Below are 16,696 nucleotides of genomic sequence, written 5' to 3'. Positions count from 1 at the left end.
ATTGATTACAGCATGTGAGAGGTATTGGCTTAGGCATTGGTTAAAACAACATAGAATCATAGAATCATAGAATCATAGAATCATAGAATCATAGAACAGAGCGTGACTCCACCCCCTCAGGGAGGGGTGAGTCTAACAAGGGTTAACCACCAGTGGGAGGAGCCTGCTGATGCAAATACAACTGAAAGCTCTCCCTGATGTCACCAGGGATCGTGCCATGGCCCTAGCCACCAGCAAGGGCGTCGGACAGGATCCACGACCACCGGATTCCTTTACCGGAATACCCATAAAGTGGAGGGGTAGGTGATGGCCACACCCTGCCCTCCAAGACACAAACATATTCCAATTATCTGACGAAAACCAGCAGCGGAATTAAAGGGAAGTGCTGCCGCAGCCACATTTGAGCTGCAAAACCCCGCCCCCAAGCCTCCACCTGGTTGGTTGGCTACCTGGGGGCGTGGCGTAGCAGCCAGGCCAGCGGGGCAGGGGGCTGGAACGCCCCCTGCCAACGCGGGAAACGGCTCCTGCTCACAACTCCTCCCCTCTGTGAGGAGAGGCTTTCTTTCAAGGCAAGTACCAGCCTTTCTAGCACTGATTGTTCCCCCTTTTCTGGACACAAAATCTTCCCCCTCCCATCTCTGTCTTATCAGTCTCCATACCCTGGTCCAACATCTTCAAAGCTTCTCCTGATTCACATAGAGTCAGAGATTGGATGACCACCTGTCAAGGATTCTTTAGTTGAGATTCTTGCATTTCATGGGGTTGGGCTAGATGACGCCTAGGGTCCTTTCCAACTCTATGATTCTATGAAATATAGCACAGTGTGTCATCACCTTGAAGTGGACTGTAGTTAATTAATGAAAGCTTTGTTGGTCTTTGAGGTGCCACAAGGCATGCTACTTTTGCTGCAAGGGATTAACTTGGCTACTCCTAGCAGTTCTTGAATCCACTTTGTATCTACTAATGCTGTCAACTTTGTCAGGTGCGAGCATAACTTTGCTGATCACTTTATGGCAGATATTACATCCTCTGATCTCCACACACAGAGACCTCTTGCTCTTTGTAGTAGCCTAGTGTGAATGGAGATAGAAACAGGACTCTGTAATGCCCTTTGGTGATTCCTCCATGCACCGTTACTGTGACCATATGGAGTAGGAACATAGCCAAAATGTTAAGTAGTTTAATCTTGCTGAACAGCCATTCAACCTTCCAATAAAATATTGGAGCGGTAAGCATTAAAGGATGCCTTAAAATGATGTCTAAGACTATCTTGGTAATCTTTCTTAAACCAATGTTTGAAAAAGCCAGTAAAAGGGTTTTTTTAGTAATAATAATTATGTGTTACTCTTATGGGTATTTTCTGTATAGCCTCCTGCTTTTCTCAGAAGAATCACTGCCACAGACAGCAATTAGGTAAACTTATGTGATCCTTAAAAATGAAGCTCAAAAGGGTTATCTCTCCCAGTAGTAGTAGTAGTTTCCAAAATGTAAAGCTTGCTGTGGCTTTCTTTTATTTCTCAAAACATCAAAGTAGAAGAGCACAAGATTATTTGTGATTTTTGCGTTGACTACTGAACAAAGACTTGGCTCTTGAGATGTGAGAGTGAAGTTTCTGGCACATGATTGGGCCTTTCCTCTCCATTACAGGCTCCCTGAAAGCGAACCCTCCAGAATGACAGTCAGAGGCCTAGGCTTAAGGGGAGGGGTTGCTCACCAGATGTTGCTGGACTCCAACTCCCAGCAGCCCCAAGCAGCATGGTCAATGGTCAGAGAGGATGGGAATTGTAGTCCAGCAACATAGGGAGAGCCACAGGTCAACCACACCTGCTGTAAAGGGAGGAGGGAATCAGGACATTGGGATTGCCACCCTGAGCTAGTGGAATTTCCTTCTCCTTCTGCAAGTGTCTCTTTGGAGCTAAGCCAATGTACTCTTCCACCACTTACATAAGGACCACAACACACATTATTGGTCATCTTTTATACATTTGAGGATATGCTCCTTACAGCAGGAGATAAGGCAACTCCCTGCCCCAGATGTTGATTTAGGTAAGCTTATGCAGACAAAAAGACCAATCTTTTCCAGCAGTCTCAATTTCCACTTTCCAAAACATAACCCTTGCTATGTTTCCCCCCCTTTTATTTACTGAAATATCAAAGTAGAAGAGTGTCAGGTGATTTGTGGCTATTGCATTTACTCTATAAACATAGCTTTAAAAACAACAACCCAGAATGGACTACAAATCTAACCAAACAAATCTAACCAAATTGTCAGATGGCTTTGTGCCACCCCAGTTAATAGTAATTTATTTCCTGAAACACTAAAATCATATTTCCGCACAAGTTGCCAGCATAAGTAGCAATCGTTTTAGGGAATGGCAAGATAAAAATATTATGAGTGAATAGATACAGACATCTTCCTTGAAAACAGACTTACCATTATTGATTCTTTAAATATTTATTCTCCTGCCTCAGAATTCCATTTGATTCATTTGATTACTAAAATTTCAGCACCATAAATGCTTCAGACCTGCCCTACAAGATCCAGCAACAAAACTATATTGTGTATGTATCAGAGAAGGTTAACAATCCGATAATTCTGATCTTGTTGGGACACTGATGCAGATGAACACCATAGAGTTCTATAAAAGACTTTCTCCCAATCATTTCAGTGGCAGGGACTTGTGAAGAACTGCTCCTCTCATGTAAGTGAATTGGAAAGTCCATTCCTGATCAAGGCCAGAGCCCATGGGCTGATGCCAAAAGCAAGCATATGTGGTGCTACCCACATATTGTGCTATTTCTGTCATGGATCCTGGAAGCCGAAGAGACAGGGACATTGTGTGCATTGGTCAATGTATCAAATGAAGTCAACTGGGAAACATATTTGATTGTGTTAACCTTCACTGGACATGTCTTCTGGGACTGTCCAGTCCCCCCACACAGCAAAGAAATAAGATGCTTAATGATAATGGCAAGCTGAAATTGAGACTTCATTCTTCATCAAAGTGATCAGAATATGTTACAATGTCAGTGGGTTCTTGATCTAAGAATCTTAGTTAAATCAAGTTTTCAATACCATGTGCAATATTTACTTGGAATAAGAACAGCAATGTATCACTATTTCCCAATCCCCTGCATCTCATATAAAGAATGTAAACTGGTAGCCATCCTCTGTTTTTTGCATCCTGGAAGAAAGATGGCAGGCCTTAGGATGTGGGGAGTACAATTCTGCTAAGTCTCTGGGTTCTCTTTGCAGCTTTCAATACCACTGACCACCTATTCTTCCACATAGGTTCTCTGGGATAGGAGTTGGACACACAATGATATGATGGTTCTGGAGAGCTAATTTCAAAAGGATGTGCTATACTTGGCCCTTTGGCATCTATGCTATAGGCTCCTGAATTTTTTAAAAACATTTACAAGAAACAACAGGGAGAGGTCACCTAGGGATATGAGGAGAGGCCCAATCAGTATGCTGAATACACCCTGCTCTCTCTTTCTTTTTAATCTAATCCAGATGAAGCTGTGGAAGTCTTGGATCAGTGCCTAGCAGCAGTAATTGGCTGGATAATGGGCTAATAACTGAAAACTCAGCTATATAGTTGCAGTATACCTGAAGGAACATCTCCACCCCCCATCATTCAACCCAGATATTGAGGTCCAGCTCCAAGGGTCTTCTGGCAGTTCCCTCACTGCAAGAAGCGAAGTTATAGGGAACCAGGCAGAGGGTGGCCTAGGCAGTGGCACCCACCCTGTGGATTGCCTTCTCATCAGATGTCAAGGAAAGAAACAACTATCTGACTTTTAGAAGACACCTGAAGGCAGCCCAGTTTAGGAAAGTTTTTAATGTTTGATGTTTTATTGTGTTTTTAATATTCTGTTGGGAGCCGCCCAGAGTGGCTGGGGAAAATCAGCCAGACAGGTGGGGTATAAATAAATTATTATTATTATTATTATTATTATTATTATTAAACATTTTAAGTGTGTTGTATAGTGCAATATACAAAGGTGAACTATGGCAAATTCAATATATTTCCTAAAAACTTTTTTTAAAGCATTTTCACAGTTTTTTTATATGTGTTTAGATTCCACCAAGGTGAAGGTTCTATGAGTAGATGGTTTGTCTGATCAGGAAGGTGGTGCTTCACAGCAGAGGCAGATTTAGGGGAATACAAGCAGTTTGGTTGCACTGGGAATGGAACTTCAGGGGTGTTGCTGGGGATGCTGTGACTATGATTCAGAATGGTGTGAGAGAGGCAGAGGGGTGCCGAATTTTGGCATTGCACTTTTTGGCATTGCACATTGAAGACATTTGGAAGGACATCGGGAAGTATTAAAGACTGGGGGGGGGGGGGGGCGGTTACTGAACAAGGTGCATTTTCAATTAATTTTTTAAGTATCCAGAGTACAGACCTGCAGGCTTTCTACTTTATGAAGTAATTAACACTTCAAAGCAAAAACATTGTGCTTCCCTGGTGAAAACAACAACACAGAGATAACTAGTTTGCCTTTATATATTCTTGCTTCTGTTATACCTAGGATCTGAATTCCGTAATTATAGCCCAAAGAAAGAAACAAGCTGCAGATGAAAACATGAAATCTAGAGACTGAATGAGGTTCCACTTTTCAGAGAACAGACATGTGTTTGTAAAATTTAAGACAAGATGTGTAAGACATCTCTGATGCCGTCACAAGAGAAAAAGAAAAGCAAATTCAAGAGGTATAGAGAAATAAGCCTTTTCCTGCTTACATTTTTTCCATGCCCAACTGTCTCCTTAAACCACTTTTTCTCTTGTGAGCTTAAAAAATGGGGGTGTGGTTCCATATAATACAATTAGCTGACATAGCTGGCATGTAATATAATATATTTTACAAGTATGAAATCAATTCTCAATGTAAAATATACAATAACAAGAGCATTAAACCATTCTTAATATGATCACGAAAATATTCAGAATTCCAGGATAAAAAGCAGGGTTAAAACAGGTAACACAATCATGTTAGAAATTCAAGTTCATATATTTCGTTGGACCAAACAGGATTACCTTCACTTCCACATTCCTGGTTTCTTATTTAATGCTTTAGTTCAGTGACTTAAAATTTGCTGTTGCATTCTATACGGTGATGCAAATGTTATTGTGTGCTATCAAGTGTAGGCATGATGATTTTGATAGTGAAGGGACAAACTCCTGGTCAGACATCTTGAAAATGGGCTCGGAAAATGAATGGATTTCTGCAAATTAAAAAATAATTAAATAGCTCAATTTCTTCTGAGTGCAAAGTCAACCCAAATTAATGCTTCCTGCATGCAAAATAATCATATCACCAAGGACATGATGGGGCCTGAGCCCTTATCCTGAGTGAGTCTCCACATCACTGTTCTTGCACCCACCTGGTTGCCTGGCTGCCTCCTTCCACACGTACCTTTACCTGGTTTGTGGTTGTGGAGGCCGTGTGATAAAGGATGGGAGTGAAGTCGTTTGTCTCTTCCTTCCCCATCTGGTTCTTCGTAGAGTGGACTTGACTTCTCTTGCTCAGATTAAAATATCCAAGCCAGAGAAGATGAGTTTTGGGGTTGTAACACTTGCCTTGTGTTTCAGGGGGAGCTGTTTCATCATGTCCTTGCACAGATCCAGCTCTATTTCCTTGTCTCAGGGGCATTTTTGTGGGAACTGGTTCTTGGGGTAACAACAAAAGAGTAGGAAATGTACCCATAGTTTCACATGGACACCATGCAATTTTTGTTGCTTTACTAGATTTGAGTGTGATTTTTAGGAATCTTTTGTAAGCCACTGTGGCCACCTCTTGGAGCTAATAAATGAGCTATAGGAATTCTAAATAAATAACTAACCAGGCACCAAAGCTAGGAATTGCCATCAAGTTAAATTTTAGAAATGAAGGTCTTTGATTTGTGCAGAGCGAGTGGAAGATAAGCTATTTTGCTTCCTGAAGAACTTCCTTGTGCAAATGTGCACATTTGTAAATAAAAGAACATCACAACAAAGCCATAAACCTCATAAGCATGTTCCTCTTAAGAAAAAAAGCAAACACTGTAGCGGTGGTGCCTGCTACTTTCTATCACTGAGGGAGATGAGAGAGCCGGAAGATGAAAGCAGTATTTTGAGAACCATTTCCTTCAATGGACTTTAAGCAGCTTAAATCATGAAGAGAGGAAATTTTTAAAAAGAAATTTGTATTACCACCACAGTTATTACTTTGATGGCTGACCATTTAGATCTTAGATGCTTTAACTGGCAATTAAGCAAGACTTCGTGAAATCCAAATATGAAGTTCTCAGATCAGAGGAAGCATTTATATATCACACTGATTCATCTATCTCTAGTAGGGAGTGAATTATCCAGTCAAGAGAAAGAGAGAGAAAAAGAGGAAGAGGAAGGAGAGAGAGAGAGAGAGAGAGAGAGAGAGAGAGAGAGAGAGAGACCTTTTTGCCTATTAGTGCTACCAAAAGCACTTCACCAGTTCCAGAATGAAAGTAGCCAGTGCTTTCTTTCTTAAAAAAAATGTTTAGGGGGACTCTCATTTCCCTACTCACATTGAAATACTGCCCCTCAATGAGGCCAAACTTCGATTCACAAAATGTTTAGGGGTATGCGTCCCCCCACGTCCCCCAAGGAAAAAAGCATTGAAAGTAGCTGAGACAATAAAGCACCCACGATAAAACTGCCAGCATACAATATTAGAACAGCAGCATCAAAGCTATTCAAATGAGATCCATGGACACACTAAAATCATCTTCAAATGCCCAGTGTAAGGATTTCTTTACTGTCCTCCCTGAATCCTCAAATAGTCATGCATCTTGTAACTGTTAATCTTATAGGCACTTCCCTTGGAGCAGATCTCTAGTTGGTGATCCAAGCGAATAGGAAGAAGAAAGGCAGCGCAGATGATATGGATAATATGGATTCTGACCACGTAGTAGGTCTTCAGAAGTTAACACCAGCACCTTGACTTGAATTTAGAAACACAATCCAGCAGAACTCAGTTAGGATTACATCCCATTTAGTCCTTTATGACGGAGCTACTGTAGGCTCGGCTTGTTTTTGCTGGATGGTGCCCCATGTGATTTATGAGACCTGTAATAATTAAACAAGCCTGAACAAACAGCAGATAGGGGTTAAATTAATAAGAAGGTTGTGCTGTATTCCCTAATGCAGCAAAATAATGTAAATACCAGGTCTCTGGTGGCACAGGCCCTGAGAGTATGTGTGTGTGTTAAGCAAGAATAGGAACTATAGTCTCACAGGGAGGAATGGAAAAGAGACCCAGCTCATATTATTCATCTCTTCCTAGGAAAATATATGAGCTAATATATTCCTTCACGTGTTAAGAGAAGAAATATGTGTTCCTTCTTTATCCAAAAGGCACATGTGACGATGAAGGTGATCCATGAGGAGACCTGTACGCACAGTGGCTTGAATCATCCAATTCAAAACCCTTCATTTTGAGGGAGAAGAATCATGCAAAGCCTCCGTACCTATGAGCACCTTGGGCCACAAAGCAGATAGAGGAGAGGCATGCGCCTTCTCCAAGAAAGCCATCTAGGCGAATGATTTAACTGAGACGGCAACAGTACACATTAAGTGAATGGAGCTTTCCCCTAGATTGACATTGCAGTCTGCTTTAGTAGAACCATGGGCATTTCTTCAACTAACACAACTCTTACTTGCTGTTGGCAAGTTTATATCTGTGACCCAAGAATTAATTTACGCAGATGAAACACTGAACTGCGATTGTGTTTTATTTGAATAATAAGCCAGAAACTATGCAACTGTAAGTACCTGACGCAGATAAGCATTCCACATGCAAATGAAGTGATATATTGCAATATTTATCCTTTCAAAAACAGCTTCGTTTTTCTGCTTGTCCATTTCTATGATGCTCACACTTTATAATTTATAAACACCCGAAAGCGTTTCATGAAAGGGGAGTTGCTAATTGAAGAGATTTGAGAATAGCCCCCATCCTATGGTCATACCATATGGATGCGCTGCAGGAGAACAAATGGAACAGTGTTTAATTGTCTCTAAATATCATCTCCTGCTGAACTCTTCTCAATCAGATCTCAAAAGGAATATAAAATGCATACTGTACAGATGCATTGTAAAGCATTTAGTAACATTTTAGCATACACTTATCTTGCTTTTTAGAACAGAAATTGATCTTTTGTCTCCTAGGTATGCTCTTCCTCAGATCATGCATGCCAGTGCTGCTCATGGTAGTAGTTTATAACAACAAAATAAAAATTTACAAGGTGCTACTGCCATAAATCATATACATCTATATGTCTCCTGGTAGATGAAATAATCTGGCAAAGTATCTATCACATTCTTATAATTACTGTTTTATGAACCAAAAAGTGGATTATTGACTCTGAAACACAAAGTCACACAAAGCATCACTCCTCCAACCTATCATCCCATCATCATTTCAATTGCTCATCTTATTTTGTAACTACAACTTTTTTATTATTTTGAGCTAGGAACATGAGATATGTTAATGTGAGGACATTCACAGAGGTAAAGTTTCCTTTCCCCTCCTTCTTTGTACAGTCCCCTGCCACTCCAGGAAAAAAAATGGTTTATTTATGTCGCAACCATGAAGGCTTGAATTTTGCTAGCCCAGAGATGGAAAGTGAGCGAGATCCCTATTAAGGAAGATTGGCAATTTAAGATGATAGAATTTGTGGAAGCAGCAGGTTTAACTGTTATTCTATAGAGCAAGAAGAATCCTGATTCAAAGAGGAATGGAATTTTTGTGTGTAATATTTAGAAAATAATTGTGCACAATTAAATGCTGGTAGCATTTAGATACATTCAACAGTATGGTAAATATTTGAAGGATGTAAAATGGAGAAACAATTAGACTGGCTACAGTAAAATATGCAGGAATGATAGATAAATAAAATGAACCATGAAAGGTGAAGGAGAGAAATCAATTGTTACATGGTATTACGTAAAAAGTTTATTTTGAGATGTATAAACTGAAAAATTAATAAAAATTGTTATAAAAAGGGGGGGAGAGAAGAAGAAAATATTGGAGCATTGGGGCCCTTCCTGAAGAATGTGGGAAGGGGTACGTAGGATTGTCAAGGGAGAGGAGGCTATGGGGAAGCTTCCTCCTTGAATCACTGTTTGAAGGAGTTCTGCCCTCACATGGCAGCCTGGCAGCCCATCCTACATTGTTCAGGATGATCTTCAAGCCAACCCTCCAGTGAGGATTTGGAGGGTGGGGGGTTGCAGGTGGCTGTGAAAAGGAGAGTAAAGGAAACCGCCCTCTGTGTACTTCCTTACTTTGACACCTCTTAGGATCCAAGCCTTTAGAGCATTTTGTAACGTCCAAGAAAAAAATATATAAAATGATTATCAACATTACCATAAGAAAAATAAGACCAACAAAATAAAAAATGGAAATGCAGCTTAAAAGGAAAACATGTACTACTAGGTACTAGGTCAGGCATGGAGAACTTCTGGCCCAGAGGTCCTAATTTGGCCCATGGCACTGTTTCCCCCTAGTCACACCCAGGCCCAGACAGAGGGTGGGGCCTCCGATTCCAAAGGGGGGCCTTGGTCAGCATATTCACAATCGCAGGTGATGCATTGGGGCAAATGCGGAGGCGCAAAGGTGGTGGCGGTGGTGGGCAGATTCCCTGGGGCCTATGCTTATATACTTACTTATTTATAAGACTTCAGTTATCCCCAGGGTAAAAAAAAGGGGGAGGCACATTATCTACCTGGCCTGGGCCTCTGCTTGGCTCTGCAAGGCCCTGATCACACCTAGCTGTCACATACCTGGCATCACATTTGATGACAGGTATGGGGTATAGAAAGCCATGGTTGCAAAGGAACAAGCATTAAAGAGCATTCCAATTATTCCTTCGCAAGTGTGTTTTGCATTCAGCACCTTTCAAATTCAGCTCTGAATGCAAGTCCACTGGGATTGTCTCCAGCTGGAAGCTTCCAATCAGAGCGGCCAAGGGGAGCTGAACTGTCCCACAAGTCACTAAGCAAACCAAGTTTATCTCCTTATTTCAGTTTCAGCACACAGAAGTCCCTAACTGAATCACTATTCTCATCACCTCTTATGGGAACGTCTGAAGAGGTTAATGCTCCCCTAAAGTTCCAAAGTCTCAGATTAGGATGCAAATATACACACATGCAACTCTGAAGCCTGTTTGATAGGCTCAACATGTTGACATAAAAGCCTAGCCTTTTACATCATTTCTCAATTGGGAATCGTTTTCTGTTGACAGTGGATTAAATCAAATGCCAATTACAAGCACCATTGCTCTGAAGTCCTACGCAAAATAGTACATCTGAGCTTCCTTTCTGAAGTTCTCCAATTACAATGCTTTAGGGCTTTTAGGTATGTGCTTTTAGGGCTTTTAGGCATGTGGGAGATACTACCATTTCCAGGAATAGAGAAAAATAGATGGATAGAACTATCCCCAACCCTGGCTAAATGGCTGAGCCAAGATTGGTGGAAATTATGCTGGCATGTGTCCTGAAAAATGAGAGTTCTAAACAGGGCTGGATTAACCATTAAGCAAAATAAGCCCATGCTTAGGGCATCAAGGGAAGGGGGACGCTACATAAATTTTCCCTTGCCAGATTTACCAAGGACAATATGGTGCAGCTAAAAACAAAGGCTCCCACCATAACTGAAAAATCCCAGACTAATAATAATAATAATAATAATAATAATAATAATAATAATATATTAATCTTGGGGATGTGACAAAGTAAGAATCTGGCTAACTGGTAAACTGTCACTCAGTCCACCAAGGCTCACATGTTTATATTTTGAATTAGATATATATGGAGGCACCAAAGTATTTTAGGTGCTTAGGGCCTCTAAAGGTCTTAATCCGGCCCTGGTTCCAAAGGAGTGTGTTGGGGAAAACTAGGCTGAGGGTACTTACTATGGATCCTAACTGTTCAGCTCAGTCATGCAACCTGACAACCCGGTGGACCTTACCCCAGCACAAAGGGGTGTAAGTTGGTGTAAATTATGCTACTTCCCATATTTAGGACTGCTCCAAAAATTTCTCAGATTAGCAGGCAAGCTTTCAAGTTCTCCAGAGCTCTTAATTGGGCTACATAGTAGGCATTTCTTCTGATGGTCAAGGATTAAAAGGCAATGGAAAACTGCCTGTTTAAACCCATTGTGAGATTCTCTTTCGCCAGTCATTCAAATATATGTGGGAAATTCCTAAGGACAGCCTCAAGTGCTGTATGTCATTGCTGATTACATCCATTATAAAGGGACATACAGTGAACCTGGCTATTTTAATGAAGAGTCAACAAGTGCATTACTGCCCTCTAGTGCAATAATACATTCATAGTTAATGACAGGAATCAGAAAATAGGGGTGTGTGAGAGAGAGGGTTAAAAGTAGATTATAGGGCGGTTATTGTTCAAGTTGTATACCCTCATCCTCTTCAGAACCCAGTTTGATCAAAGACCTCCAGAAACAAGTGTACACAAATGGGAAAAGATAATTCTTTAGACAATGTATCCAAAGGCAAACTTCTTTGATAATTTGGAAACACATTAGGCATTTGCTTAAAAAAAATAAATCCTACAGCTACAAAAACTGCTGATCAACATTTACAAAAGCTTCATGATGGAGGTATTCAATGTTGGTTTTTCATCCCCTAATCACATTTGAGAAGAGGCTTCTCCCATTTTGGCACCTCCACTGATTATAAACGGGGGCATTTTGCTTGTGCTGTAGCATTTGAAATATTGATGTGGTGTGCATTTTCAGGTGCATCATGATAAGCCAAAAGAAATGTATATAGTTTATCAGCTATCTTAATGTCTTAGAAGCAAAATATTATGAAGCAGAGTGATCCTAATCAGGGCCAGATTTAGGTTTGATGAGGCCCTAAGCTACTGAAGGTAATGGGGCCCTTTATATGTCCAGCTGTCCTTTGTCAACAACAAATTGTCACTGGTGTGTGTGTGTGTGTGTGTGTGTGTGTGTGTGTGTGTGTTGAATATATGCTCTATGATAATTTATGGACCTAACAGGTATCTAAAGACATTTGCACATGTTGCCATGCAACCAGTCCATGTTGGCACCCTATATATAGAAATGAGCAAACCAGTGATATTTTAGGGAGCAGGCTAGCAGGCGGGGCCCATTACTTACATCATAGGAGCCTACACAACACAAAACACTGTTGCTGTATGTAGGTTTTATTTTATTTACTTATTATCTTATATTTTGGAAATGTACATCCAGTTGTTTTTTTCTTAATTTTTTGGGGAGGCCCCCAAGAAAGTGGGGCCCTAAGCTATAGCTTGTTTGGCTTATATGTAAAATCCGGCACTGATCCTAATAGGTGTGTGTGGCAGGGGTTGGGTGGGGGAAGAGGCAGAAAACTGCCTAACCCAAAGCCCTGCCAGCCTCACTGTGTCATGGCGGAAAGTATCTGCACGTGCACTTTGTTTTTGTTTTTTACATTGCTATCAGTCCTCCACTGGCTTTTTGTTTTGTTTACAATTTCCCCACCCATTGACCCCAACAGGAGGGGGAAAGAAGCATGCAAACTCCAGGGCTGGCATATTTTCCAGAGTTCTGTCCAATGAATCCAAAGTCTCACTTGGTCTGCTTCCAAGATGTCCCTGAAATGTGTTCGTTTTCACCTCTCCACTATCAGAGCACTGACAGTGGAGGAGGAACAGCTATGCTGGAGCACACACTCCTGTCTCAGCGATGTCTATGCTGGCTTGGTCATGTGCACAGAATGCAAGACAAAGATTCTGCAAATGTGACATGAAGGTTGGCAACATCGACCCCACCGTGTGGGAATCCCTTGCAGATAACTGCAGTGCCTGGAGACAGACAGCAGTTCAATCCATAGCAGCGATCAGAGGACAAAACATGTCTCTCTGTATCTACAGCCATAGCTAGTGCTGTAACCTTCCAACAGTCTGACTTCAACCCCAAAGGTGCACTCCTCCATTGTCTGCCAAGACAGATGGATGCCAGCAAGAACAAATTGTTAAATGAAACCAGGGTGATTGACCTGAGTCCTAAATGCTTGTACTGTAAACCTTATTTCTGCTTGTGTCAGTATTTTCAGACACAAAGCATCTGAAACTGTATGCTTCTACTACACTAATGCTCCCCTTTGGGAAAAGGCTGAACATGGAAAGTTTATTGACTTAAATTGCTAAGTGTGACCACCAGTTTGATTGAAACCTTCATCTTCCATCAAGAAAAAGTTTAACACAGGGAAGGCTTGTGGCAGACTGCAAGCAGAGCGGCAAGAATATATATCAGCAAGAACTGATGTGCGGATTACTGTTTATCACATTTGCATCCCAACTTTTCTTTCCAAGGAGCACAAGAAAGCGCATGTGGAAATTATCCTATTTTATATTGTCATAGAAACCCTAGGAGGACATTTAGATTAGGAAAAGGTGCCTGGCCTAAGGCTACCCAGTGAGCATCATGGCTGAAAAGGGACTTCAGATCAAAAGTCATCACAGTTCTCTGTCACACTAGCTCTAGCTGGGCATTCTGTTGCCATGGAAAGTTGACATGCAAGGTTTGGGGGGACTGTGGCATGCTAGCTCTGCCCCACTTTTCACTGTTTAAATTTCTGCGTGAAGTTGGGGGCTTTCTGCTTCCAACACACACACACACACACACACACACACACACACACTTGAAACCCTAGAAGAACAGTTAAAAAAATTCCCAGTAAGCCTCCACAGATACAGAAAGCTCTGAACGTCACAGAATAAGCAAGGCAACCAGCCTGCACTTGCTGCAGATGTACTTTTGCACGTTCTCAGGCAGGAAGACAAACATGGCATAGGTGTTGAAGGTCACTGCAGCAGCTCCCTAGCCATCTATTTCTCTTGGACAGCACTTCAGGCCTCCCCCTAAAACTCCATCTCAAAATGCCCCTTTCACAAGTCCTGGTCACAAGCTTCCAGAGATTGTTGCTGTTGTTTAGTCGTTTAGTCATGTCCGACTCTTCGTGACCCCATGGACCAGAGCACGCCAGGCACTCCTGTCTTCCACTGCCTCCCGCAGTTTGGTTAAACTCATGTTTGTAGCTTCGAGAACACTGTCCAACCATCTTGTCCTCTGTCGTCCCCTTCTCCTTGTGCCCTCCATCTTTTCCAACATCAGGGTCTTTTCCAGGGAGTCTTCTCTTCTCATGAGGTGGCCAAAGTATTGGAGCCTCAGCTTCAGGATCTGTCCTTCCAGAGAGCACTCAGGGCTGATTTCCTTAAGAATGGATAGGTTTGATCTTCTTGCAGTCCATGGGACTCTCAAGAGTCTCCTCCAGCACCATAATTCAAAAGCATCAATTCTTCGGCGATCAGCCTTCTTTATGGTCCAGCTCTCACTTCCATACATCACTACCGGGAAAACCATGGCTTTAACTATACGGACCTTTGTTGGCAAGGTGATGTCTCTGCTTTTTAAGATGCTGTCTAGGTTTGCCATCGCTTTTCTCCTAAGGAGCAGGCATCTTTTAATTTCATGGAATCAGCCAAATAGAACTGCTGCTGGCTGTGTCCCCCCGAGTTCTAGTGTTATGAGAGAGCAAAAAACAAAACCCAAGTTTTCTCTTGCCACTTTCTCCACGTCATACAAAATGTTATACATCTCCCATTCACCTTTACTCTAAACTAAAAAGTCCCAAATGCTGCAACCTTTTTTTCACAGGGGAGTCATTCCATCCCATTAATCATTTCACTTGCCCTTTTCTGAATCTTTTCCACATCCTTTTTGAGGTGAGGTGACCAGGACTGTACACAGTATTCCAAATTCACTCACTCACCATAGATGTGTATAATGGCATCATGATGCCTGACAAAACAAATGCTTCTGGATCATGAATAGCTATGGAGAAGGCTGTTTTTGGAGGTTTACCTCAGCAGGCTGGGAGAAGAGACAGAAAAGTTCCACCTGCTGTAGTTTCCACATCTAAGCAAATTGTTGAGGAGGCCTTGCCTCTTTTGCAACCAGTCACTCTCCTGGGCTCATAGGGAGGAGAAACTTGGCACAAGTAGAAATGTGACAACAAGGATGTATATGTATGAATGGAAATGAATGAATTCCTGGCTTCTTTTAGCACAGAACAACAGAAGTCATAATTCTGTTGGCAGAGAAACAACATGTTACATTGCCTCATACCAGTTCCAAACACCCAGCTAGCAAATTGCTGCCTAAAGGAACAGTGGATGCACAAACCCTTGTTTGAGTTCACCGTGGAGATGAGAGAAACACAGGAAGCTGCTTTATACCAAGTCAGACAACTGATTGATTGATTGCTTAAGTTATATGCCTGTTTCTTACAATGTGCTGTGCCGAAAGCAGCCTAAAGCCAAGATTGAAAAATGTAAAAAGACAAATATAAGAAATACAGAAAAGGTAAAGGGACCCCTGACTGTTAGGTCCAGTCGCGGACGACTCTGGGGTTGCGGCGCTCATCTCGCTTTATTGGCCGAGGGAGCCAATGTACAGCTTCTGGGTCATGTGGCCAGCATGACTAAGCCGCTTCTGGCGAACCAGAGAAGTGCACGGAAACACCATTTACCTTCCCACCAGAACGGTACCTATTTATCTACTTGTACTTTGTGCTTTCGAACTGTTGGTTGGCAGGAGCAGGGACCGAGCAACGGGAGCTCACGCCGTCACGGGGATTTGAACCACCGACCTTAGAAATACAGAGCATGCTGTTAAATTCAAAAATGACAGACACCATCAATTTAACAAACACCAAATAAATGCAACTTTACAAAAGAAACCCACATAAATACAAAGCAAAACAAGGAGTAATTGACAGTAAAGTTTCTGGTACTGATCTTCCTGTGCACCAAGGAACCTGGTTTAAACGCGGTTCAGAGGTGAGGGGGTTCTCTCACCAGGCTAGATGACACACTGCTGGCTCCTATGTCCTTACTCCAGAGGAGGCTGACAGCGGCAAAAACCAAATGTTGAGGAGGGCAATTATGGCCAGTCTCTTCCCCAGCCTCCTGGAAGAAGCAGCTGCTGGTGCAGGCCTTATTGATCCATCAAGTACGTTATTGTCTGCACTGACTGGTAGCATCTCTCTGGACTTTCAGTCAGAAAACATTCCCAGTCCTACCTGGGGATGCTAGAGGTTGAGTCAGTGCCTTGTGCCTGCGAAACAGATGCTCTACCTCTGAGCTGTGACGCTTCCTGTATTCTTAGCATTCCTCACCCTTGCATATATCCATACTAACATTTATGGATCTGTTGCTGCTATCAGAGTCCTACGGAGACATGGCTCCGAGTAGCCCTTAGCTGCCTCCTCTAATTTTCTTCCTGAAATATACTCAGAGTCACAAAGTGATTTCATGCTCTTTATTCAGCTCATAGTGGTGAGGAGGAATGAATGAAAGTCCCCTCAAAGTATCTGCTTTATATACATTATTTACACAATGGGCTGCACATGATTGGCTAATTCCGGAATTCTACTGTAAGCCAATCAGGTTGTGGATTCACTTCTATCTGGAGCATGATTGGGTGGTTCCTGCCAACCAGTCATACTGCTGCATTGTTCTAGGACCAATCAGACTGCTGCATTCTGAATCCTATTGTTCTAGGACCAATCAGACTGCTGCCTTTTGGATCCTATTGTTCTAGGACCAATCAGACTGCTGCAGTTTGGATCCTATTC

General features: G+C 42.0%; 1 protein-coding gene across 3 annotated transcripts in view; it reads right to left on the bottom strand.

Moving 5' to 3' along the window:
- ANO3 (anoctamin 3) overlaps nucleotides 1-16,696 on the bottom strand; it is a 244,823-nt gene that overhangs the window by 103,025 nt on the left and 125,102 nt on the right. The gene's annotated exons all lie outside the window — the stretch shown is intronic.

The sequence above is a fragment of the Podarcis pityusensis genome, assembly GCF_964106645.2.
Source record: "Podarcis pityusensis genome assembly, chromosome: 1".
NCBI lineage: Eukaryota > Metazoa > Chordata > Lepidosauria > Squamata > Lacertidae > Podarcis > Podarcis pityusensis.
This window is presented reverse-complemented; position numbering and strand designations above follow the sequence as displayed.